This window comes from Nuphar pumila, chromosome 4, assembly GCF_984573655.1.
Source record: "Nuphar pumila chromosome 4, dmNupPumi1.hap1.1, whole genome shotgun sequence".
In the NCBI taxonomy this organism is placed as follows: domain Eukaryota; kingdom Viridiplantae; phylum Streptophyta; class Magnoliopsida; order Nymphaeales; family Nymphaeaceae; genus Nuphar; species Nuphar pumila.
The window spans coordinates 25,519,119-25,528,591 of NC_143252.1; the positions used below are offsets into that span (position 1 = coordinate 25,519,119).

At 36.4% G+C, this 9,473-nt stretch overlaps 1 non-coding gene across 1 annotated transcript; it reads right to left on the bottom strand.

Moving 5' to 3' along the window:
• Positions 1–7,647: 7,647 nt before the first annotated feature.
• Positions 7,648–7,719, bottom strand: TRNAD-GUC (transfer RNA aspartic acid (anticodon GUC)). The gene has a single exon. It is a non-coding gene; the product is annotated as a tRNA-Asp (tRNA).
• Positions 7,720–9,473: the final 1,754 nt, after the last annotated feature.

A 9,473-nucleotide genomic window follows, 5' to 3' on the forward strand; every position in this document is an offset into this window, starting at 1 on the left:
AATACCTAAAATTAATTTTCTTTTCACCCAAATCAGATCAGTCACCTTCTTTTAAAATTGTCTTTTCCATATCCTTTCTAAAAAAAGGGAAAACTCAAACTTAGATCTGATTTTTTATCATATCCGATCTCTTTTGAATCAAAATATTGTTCCATAATCAGATCTGAATCCTTTCGGTCACCATTTGGTGCATATTTTTCTTCAACCCAGATCCGATCCCTATAAGATCTGATGTCTTTTCAATCAAAATATTGTTCTAGATCTGATTTTAATCAAATCAGAATCCTTCCTGTCACCATCTGGTGCATCTTTTCTTCAACCCAGATTTGATTCATATCAGATCTAATCTCTTTTCAATCAAAATATTGTTTCCACTTTGTTTTTTTATTAATTGACAGATCTGGTTGTTGTTTTATCGAATTTGATTGGTTTTCCTTTCTTTTTTGATTAATCGACACATCAAGTTGTTGTTTTATCAGATCTAATTGCTTTTCCTTTACTATCAGTTTTTTCTTTTGCTAGCGAATTTTATTTTTTGGTGTCAAATTTGATCTGATATTGACATTTGCCCTACCTTGAATCTCCTTTTCATTCCTTATTGTTGTTTAATCAGATCTGCTTGTTTTGGATTTGCTTGTTTTAGCTCATATTGTATATGGAGAACATTTTAAAAAATAAGACATTCATGATAATGGATATTTTGCATTATCTGTGATTTAATTCCTGTATTAAAAAAATAGTTTATTTATGTTCGTTACCTGGTTTTAATTTTCATTACTCCTTGTTTTTTGTTCTTTGTTTGATATCTCGTTCTTTCTTTCTTTCCAATGGTTGCCCTTGATGCTTCATTTCTTAGCCACCTCGTTACTGGAAAACTTGATTCTTCCAATTTCATTACCTAAAAGAAACAAATAATTTCTTTCTTGTGCAACTATGATTTAATGAGACACATTGATGAGTCAATTCCTGTACCTTTGGAGTTTGTTTCCCAATCATCTTCAGTGCAGGAAGAAAGTATAGAGAAGACCTTAAAAACTCAGGTCAAAAATCCAAATTTTATTGCTTGGTAGAAAAATGATCAAACAATGGTTGCTTTCATTACAGCTACCCCTTCACGTGAAATTCTACTATAGATTCTATCCAAAGTTCTCACAATCGAGTTGTGGGATGTTTTACACCATTAAGATGAAGAAACCTCCACCCCAAAGGTATGTCAGTTGAAGGTCGAGTTTGTTGAGTTAAAAAGAGGTGATTCTTTAGTTATTGATTATCTCAATAGGATAAAAGTTATTGTAGATCAGCTGACTGACATTGATTCTCCTTTGTCAAATGAAGATATATGCATGAAGATTGTCCGAGGACTTGGAGTAGAATATAATATGTTCATTGCCATATATACCAACACAATACTATGTTTGCCTTTTCATCTCCTACATACTATGTTGTTAGAATATGAGGCCATGTTCAGTTTATCATCCAAACCTCAGAAAGATTAAGTGAGTCGTGAGGTTATGGTGGCTGCCTAAGAATATACTGGCTACTCCAACTCTAAAGGAAGAGGCTAAGCATGCATACGTAATTTTGGTGGTAAAGGCACAAGCATTTTACCTACCCTCCTTAAAATAACTTGAACATTATATGCCAAATGTGTGAGAAGAAGGGTCATACTACTTATAACTGTTACTGGTGCTAAGTTCCCACTTATAGACCACCCACAATATTGATTTCACCTCATTTTTGGGTATTGGCAGTTGCTGCTGTACCTATGGCTGGTCCCCAACTGCGGATACCAACTAACTTTATCTAGAGTCCTACTCACACAACATCTCCTTCAGTTATGACTTGTCATGATTTAGATAAACCTCCTTCAGGTATAGCTCTTAATGCTTCATTTGGGCAGATAAACCTTCAATTGACCCATAATTCTACAGAAAATCCTTGGGTTGCACACACTGGAGTGCCTTACCCATAAGAGATTCATCTAGGTTGGCTCACCAACTCTAGGGCAGCTAATCATGTCACTGGAAATTCAGGTAAACTTTCTCATTCTAAAGCTTATCATAAAAATGGGCATGCGATCATTAGGGATGGAAAATACCATCATATCACTCGTGTGGGCACTGCTACTATTTCTACTAGTAAAGGTCTTCTTTCTTTATTTCATATTTTTTGGTTCCTAATCTTCAGAAAAATCTCATATTTGTTTTTCATCTTTGTCATAATACTAATTCTTGTGTCTACTTGTCTTCATCTTCTATTTCTGTGAAGGACATTCACACGAATTAGACACTCGCTAATGGAAGGAGATGCAAGAATCTATACCTACTCAATGAAGCTCCAGAGTCATCTTCTCTTTTAGCTAGTCATGCTTTGATTGCTTCATCAAGTTTAGTCATAAGCCAAGATGCCAATATTTGGCACCGTAAATTACGATATTGCAATTCTAGTTTTCTTGATAGTCTATGTAATAAAGGTTTTAATGATGTCAAAAGAAGAAATTTATCTTCTTGTATTAGTTGTCGAGTATGTAAGAGTTGTGAACTTCCTTTCTCAAAATCTAATAAAAGAGCTTTATTTTCTTTTGAACTCATTCATTCTGATGTATGGGGTCCTTCACATGTTATGTCTTTATCAAAATTCAAATATTATTCAATTTTTGTAGATGATTATAGTCACTTCACTTGGATATTCTTTTTGAAATCCAAGGACCAAGTTTTCTCTATTTTTCATAGATTTAAATCATATGTTGAAACTCAATTCTCATTTTTTTTTTACCCTGTGAAGTGATGGTGGTGGTGAATACATGTTTAATAAATTCACATGTTATTTACATGATAATGGCATTCAACGTCAGTTGAGTTGTCCTAAAACTTTTCAACAAAACAAAGTCGCTGAACGTAAGTCTTGACAATGATGTATGATGCAAATTTGAAGGTTGGGTTATGGTCATAAGCTTTTCACACAATAATCTATTTGATAAATAGAATGTCCTTGTCTACCCATGGAGGAGACTCTGCTTATTTTCTATTGTATGGTATACATCCATACTATTCTCGATTGAAAGCATATGGCTATCAATGTTTTGTCCATATTGATACTTCCTTGAAAAATAAATTATCTTCAAGAGCTATTGTTTGCCAGTTTATTGGACATGATGGTGAATTCATCGGTGTTGTACTTCTTTTTCATAACATAAAGGCAGTCCACTCCACATAATTTCCATCATTTGAACATGTTCATACTAGGAGACAACCTGTGCAACAACCACCTGTTACTCATGGAACAACAATAGATAAGTTGTTGCCATCACAACCTACAAATGTTATAACAATGCAACAAGGTCAATCCCTTATTGTTCCTGATTTGCATCGGCCACAATAGTCCACCGATTCTATTATTGTTCATAATGTAGATAATTCTCTAGATGTTGTTCATGATGCAATCCAGTCACAAGTTCATAATATTGCTCATAATCATCCTTTATCGGCAGGTCCTTCTATTCGTATGTCTACTCGTACAGGAACCCCCCAACAAGATGGGTAAGTTACAAGTCCTTTTCTTTGGTTTTTTATGCATATGTTGCCGCTCTTGAGCATGTTCAAGAACCCAAGTCCTTTACTGAGACTAGCCAAAAATTTTGCTGGATAGAAACAATGAATGATGAAATCGTTGCACTTCATGAATGTCATACATGAGAAATCATTCCCAAGCCTACAAACAAAAATTTGGTCGGATGTCGATGGGTATATAAAATTAAGTGTAAATAAGATGGCAACATCGAACACTTTAAAGCAAGGCTAGTAGCTAAGGGTTATATACTCAGGAGTGGATGGGAACAATTAGAAACGTCTTATCTTTGGCTGACTCACATGGATGAGATTTGTTCTAGTTAGACATTAAAAATGCCTTTTTACATGGAGATTTGTATGAGAAAGTGTATACAGAACATCCACCTAGATATTCAGAAGGAGACAAAAACTTCATTGTGCTGAAGTTGAAAAAAGGCTATTTATGGCCTTAAGCAAGCCTTTCGGGCATGGTTTGACACCTTCAGTACTATTATGAGCTCACTTGGTTTTGAGCAAAGCCATTGTGTCTATTCCTTGTTTATATAAAGAGTAAGGTTTGATATCATAATTATTTTAGTCTATGTCGACGACATTATTATTACGGGAAACAATGCTCACAGGTTTAATCAATTGAAGTTGTTATTACATGAAAAAAATTACATGAAGGACTTAGGACCTCTTTGATTTTTTCTTAGAGTGCAGGTGGACCAACAAATAAATCGCTTAGTTCTCTCTCAACAAAAATATGCCACTGATATTTTGCAGTGCAATGGGATGCTACAGTGTAAACCCGTGGATACTCCTATGGCTCTTTACATGCAATTGAGTGTCGATTCAAGAGATGATCATCTTTTGACAGATCCAGAAAAGTATAGAAGTATTGGATCTCTCTAGTACCTTACTTTAACTTGCCTTGATTTGATCTTTCCTATAAACCAAGTGTCTCGATATATGCATAAACCTCAGAGAAGACACATGGAAGGAGTGAAACATATACTTTGATATATCAAAGGTACTCTTTTAGATGAACTTGTCTACATTAAACCAGCTAATATAAATGCTCAACATTCTATTAAGGTGATTGCATTTTCAGATACTGATTGGGCTCAAAAACGTTCTATAAGGCAATTTGTTATTGGTTATGGTGTTTATTTAGGTTCACATCTTGTCTCTTAGGCAAGCAGAAAACAGAAAACAGTTGCCCGGTCAAGTACAAAGGTCAAATATCGGGCCATGGCGGCTATTACAGCTGAAGTTGCATGGATTAAGCATATTTTATGCAGTTTACATCAGCATATTTCTAGCTCCTTGTTGTATTGTGATAATCGTAGTGCAATTGCTATTTTCACTAATCCAATTCAACATGAAAAAATAAAACATGTTGAGATTGATTAACATTTTATCTGAGAAAAGGTTGAATCCAAAGAGATACATCCTATATTTATTCAGGAAGAAGATCAAGTGACAGATTTGTTCACAAAGGCACTTCCTGTGCATCACCATTTGCAATTAAAATCCAAACTATCAATGGTTCTTCACCATATTCAGTTTGAGTGAGCATGTTAAGAATGCAGTTTGGATCTCGATCTGAATCGTATCCAGAATATGTTTCTACATCATAATGATTTGTAACTTATTATAAATACCTAATTAGTTAAAGGGTATTCTTGTAATCTTTGATATTTTATATAAGGTTGGACGTGACCCTAAGAGAGGTGAAACATCACTTTGAGTTTTCAGATTCTCACCCTCTCTTTCTTCCTTCTCTTGTCTATTGTTTATGTAGGAACCATAATCCAAAGGACATCTTCACACATCCCACCTGCCACCTTCGTCAGTTTGGCAACAGGCCGAGGCTTGCTCCAACCTGGTGGCTGAATGGGTTTGAGAAGGCATTGGGCCCTTGTTGTAACAACCTCTGCCAAATCTATCTCCAAGAATGCAGATATGTTGTCTGATGACCAGGTTGCCGAAAGGGTGGTTGGCCGTAGAGAGAGAATCAATGATGGTATTGGGTAGGTGATGGTGGAGAGAGAGAGAGAGAGAGAGAGAGAGAGAGAGAGAGAGAGAGAGAGAGAGAGAGAGAGATGATTCAACACCTGTAACTCAAATTTTTTTCCTTTCTGCAAGAGCTTGTTCTATTCTGGCAAACCCTTTATCTACCATGCTCTCGAGATGATCCATGCTAGTCTCAAGATTGTATATTTACTCATTAATCTCCTTCATCACTTGAGTGATTTTTAAATTCTCCAATGTTTCAATCAATGTGCTGAAAGAAACCTGAACGAATTCAAGAAGGGCATGGGTCCTTGTTGTTGCAAAAAAAAGCCTGATATGCCTCTAAAAACAACAAGATATACGTTCTTGATCCAGTGGAAGGCATTGCTTTGATACCGCTGTTAGGAATCAAACCTTAGGGAGGGACAATTTCTGTAATTATGGCATTGGAAAGACTCTAGTGCAGAGAAAAAATGTTAAAAAGAGAAATTCATTCTCGATCTGGCTAGGCTCTGTATCAGATAGGGCCAGCAGCAAGGCAGAGAAAGAATATTGATCCCTCTTGGTGGGTTGTTAATAAGGAAGATATGAAAGATGAGAGAAAAAAGGTGTTCCCTCTAGGATTAGGGATTCAACAATAAGGTGAACGAAGAAAAAAATCAATCTACTAACTTCATTGATAATTAATAAAAAATAATAACACTTATTTATAGAGTCTACCAAAGAGTTCTAAACAAGATAAGAGTAAAAGAAAATAAGAATCCAAATAAAAAATAGCGCCCTCCAATCTCTGTTAGACTGAGTCTCTTGGAGGAATCTGGATCCAAGACCACAGTGAATGGATCTAGAGTGATGATTCGTAATAGTTGTTGTCAACCGATTCTCTAAGATGACTATTCACCCTATGTAAACGCACTACTAATGTCTCACTTGTAGCCTCATATTACTTTATGGATGTAGTGTGTTATCATTGGCTTTCTCGTTCCATCACTTTCAACGTGGATACTCATTTTCTTGGTTATTTTTGGAGGTCTTTTTGGTCATTGTTAAAAACCAAACTCCAATTTTGAAAAAATTATTGTGGAGTTTGATTTGCGACAATATCAAAACTTTGGATTTGGTTTTTCCCCAAGCTGAGTTCACTTATAACAACATGACGATCTATTGGAAAGTCGTCCACATATTCATGTGGTCTATTTGGCACCGATTCCTCATGTTAGCGAGCCCATGCCGGCAATTCAGAATATTGTAGACTATATACAGAAAGTTCATCCTCATGTCAAGAAGGCCCTTGAGGAAAATTATGCCATCTATAAATCTTGGGTTCATAAGAGTAATAGTGATATCAGTTTTATAGAGGCTGATTTGGTCATGGCCTATTAATTTCTCTCATCAATGTTTCCCTATTGACACTTATGGCAAATTAAGTACATGAAAATTTGGTCTTTTTTCAGTGTTAAAACATTTAAGGAACAATGCTTATGTCATTGAGTTGCTTGAAGCTTGACAAATCTCGCCTATCTTCAATGTTGTTGATCTATATCCCTATCATGAACAACCCAATTCGTCAAAACTAAGTTCTCTCTAGCCTGGAGAGATTGATGCAAATACAGAGCGGGTCCATAATCACTTAAGAGACCCCGATCCTGGTACACTTGTTTAGGATGGTAGATTCAATTTTCAGGCGAGATGAGAGTACTCTTTGGAGGAGGTTTGTATGGAGCACGAGAGGATGATGGAAGCATGCCTACAACCGGTTGCCCTAGCATACTTTTCTTGGGGCCACGATGGCAGTCCAATCGGATCCAAGCAACAAGTTCATATGGTGGGTGCAGCATACTTTAACCGTTTGAAAACTCTCAACAAAAGCTGAGAGCTCGTAGTGGTGGGTGTAGGCCACTCGAGGCTCAAACATTTGAGGGGCACTTGAATCTCGCCAAGATGGTTGGCCAAGTTACTTGACCGTGACAGCCTGTGGATTATTTCCCATGTCCAAGCTAATCATGGGCTCCACCCCTTAACCAGAGAGAGGGAGAGAGAGAGAGAGATATGTAAAAAGGAAAAAGAAAAATACTACTTGCGCCGTTGCCGGGGATCGAACCCGGGTCACCCGCGTGACAGGCGGGAATACTCACCACTATACTACAACGACTAGTTGCTGTCGGTGTACGGTAACTTTATTTATATACTAAAAGCTACGAATATGACGAAGGAACGCACTTGAATTCTGCAAATATGCAGTCAGATCACCTCATGCAAGAGGTACAATTTGGTGATTCAACTCCCTAAAATATAAAAAAGAAAAAAAAGATTAATCTGAAAACTATATTAAGTAGTGTGAAACATGGTATTAAAATTCATTGACTCGTCACTCAGCTCCTCCTTGAGTGACCCGTGACTTGGCTGGATCAACTCAGTGAATCGGATGGGTCAACTCAGTGACTGGTTGGGTCATGTTAACTTTATATTTTATATAAAATATATAAATATATCTATATATTATATATGTATATATATGCAGAACTCGCCCATGACTCGCTGACTCAGCCAAGTTTTTGTACTCGTTTTTTGACCTAGTGACCGGGCTATCCGATCCCGGCAAGCTTTTAATCTATGGTGTGAAACTTTGATTTATATACCTGCATAGCTTGAAAGATCTTAGAGGTCATTCAACTTTTTTAACATATGAAGCCAAAACCTTAATCTAAAACGCTTCATGCGGAAACTTATCAAGACCTTGCTGCTCTGCCAGATCCCCAATTGTACAGTTTCATCCAAACTGCAGCAAGATTATAAGCATTTAAAAAATTTATTCCTCAATTCCTTCAGTGCGAAGTACAACTTTCAAGCTAACAGAATCACATTCTAGAACCAGTCAAAAATATATTAAACAGGTGATAAATTCTACCGAGGAACCCGGTACATCAATAAGAAGAAAAGACAAAGAAAAAGCAACAGGAAAAAAAGATGACTAATGCAGAAAAAACACCAACTAGGGCTGGTAAACTAACCAAGCAACTCGTGGCTTGGCTCGGCCCAAACTCATTCATGTTCGGTTCATATGGATGGCAAGCCGAACACGAGCTCGTTCCTTATACATAGCAGATTCGAGCACAAACAAAGGGTGTTCGTCTCCGCTCATATAAGCTCATATATATATATATATATATATATATATATATATATATATATATATATATATATATATAGCTTATGTAGAATTTATTAAATTACAAATGTCAAAACAGCATATTAGCTCAACTGGGTGGTTGGGATTACTTGCATGTAGCAGGGCGAGAGTTACATTGCCACTATAAACCTTTTCAAAAATATAATCTTTTATTTAGGCGAGCTCGGACTCGGGCCTATACAAACTGAACTCAGCTCGCATGAGGCGAATCCGAACACTATATGGCTGTAAACAAGCCGAGCCCGAACAGTCCATGTTCGGTTTGTTCGGCAAGTTTACCAGCCCTACAACTAACCCAATTGGAAATTGCACGAAAATTCTCAAATCTTGCATAAGGTCTTTGGTCTGGATTGGTTACACTATATCACTGAAGTCATTAATGACATCTCCATCATCAGTCAAACAGAATCCAATTACTTTGTGGGAATCAAGATTTATGACAATCTCGAATGCTCAGACTCTCATAAAAGAAATTTTGACAATTTACAAAAAATCAGTCTCATGATAGTAAAAGGTCATATCACACTTATATTTCCAGATAAAATTCTGAAAATTACCCAAGGTGAAAATTATCTGAGTTGTTCCCACGAACAAATAGTTTAAGGCAAGGTCACATTCAGTTCCAATAATCATGTGGAGCCATTCCAACAGAAGCGATCTGATGATGTAGATGTTGATTTGTTAGGAGCAGACATCAATACATAAAATCCATTGTT